Raw genomic sequence first — 1,104 nt, 5'->3', positions numbered from 1 at the left:
AGCTCCGGGGATGCTGTGATGCACGGATGCGGGGTCGGGCCTGGATCATCGGAGGTGTACCAGGAGCTGTACCAGGGCTGCAAACGTATAGACAGCCATCACTAAGTGACAGTGCTCCCGTCTGCCCCCCATTGCAGCCCCCTTTGCAGACAGGGGGACCTCGAACCTCGGCCCCAGTGTGTGCCTGAGTTGACCTAGGACGTCGGGGAGAGGGAAAGCAAAAGCTTTCATGCAGCGTGGCTCGTTGGCAATCCAGGGATGGGCTCGCACGATCACGTTGATGTCCAGTTTGTGAAAACCAGGCATGGCCTGCACTGCCAAGTAAGCACACAGACTGGGGCTAGGGAGGCAGGGGGAGAGGAGGGCGCACAGGGTCTGGGGGAGACTGGGATGGGCCGCAGGAGCAGAGAGGTGCTCAGGACTAAATGGACGATGGCACAGGAGAACACTGGCAGGTCCTAGACGTTGGGTTCTCACGTCAACATCCTGCAAAGGCCACTCTGCACAGGACAGACTACATCAACTGATTTGTGAGCAGTGCTTGATTTATTAGCATTAAAAACAAAAACGAAAAATCCAGTTCTTATATACAAAACAAGCTGATTTTTGTTTTCAAGTGTTAAAAGCACTCCTTCAAAATTAAATGAAATTTAAAGCATGGATTAATTAACTGTTTTTCCGGGAAGCACTTAAGTGAATGAATATTCGACAACGGAAATACCGGATGCACAGCGCGTAGGCACCGGACGGTCACGGAGTCCACAGGGCCTGCTCGTCACAGCATCTGACCCAGCAGACACTGACTGTGGGTGCTGGCACACGTCCCCATTTGGGTACAGAAGTGAATTCCTGCTAAGACCTAGGGGGGCACAACATGTAGAAAATTCACTTGCACATCAGAATAACAACTTCAGCTGCAAATTAAACCTTGCTCCAGGCCCACTGCAGCTACTGCTGAGTTGTCACAATTGCGGCAGCCGATCAGTTTGCTGGATGATCTCGGGTAAACGTCAGCGCTCAGCCTCATGTGTGCAGGTACCCACCTGCCTCCTCTGTAGCTGTGGGCACCGCAGCAGCCTCAGAGCACAAGGCACAGGATGCCAC

This window comes from Lipotes vexillifer, unplaced genomic scaffold (genome assembly GCF_000442215.2).
Source record: "Lipotes vexillifer unplaced genomic scaffold, Lipotes_vexillifer_v1.1 scaffold149, whole genome shotgun sequence".
Taxonomy (NCBI): Eukaryota; Metazoa; Chordata; class Mammalia; order Artiodactyla; family Lipotidae; genus Lipotes; species Lipotes vexillifer.
This window is presented reverse-complemented; position numbering follows the sequence as displayed.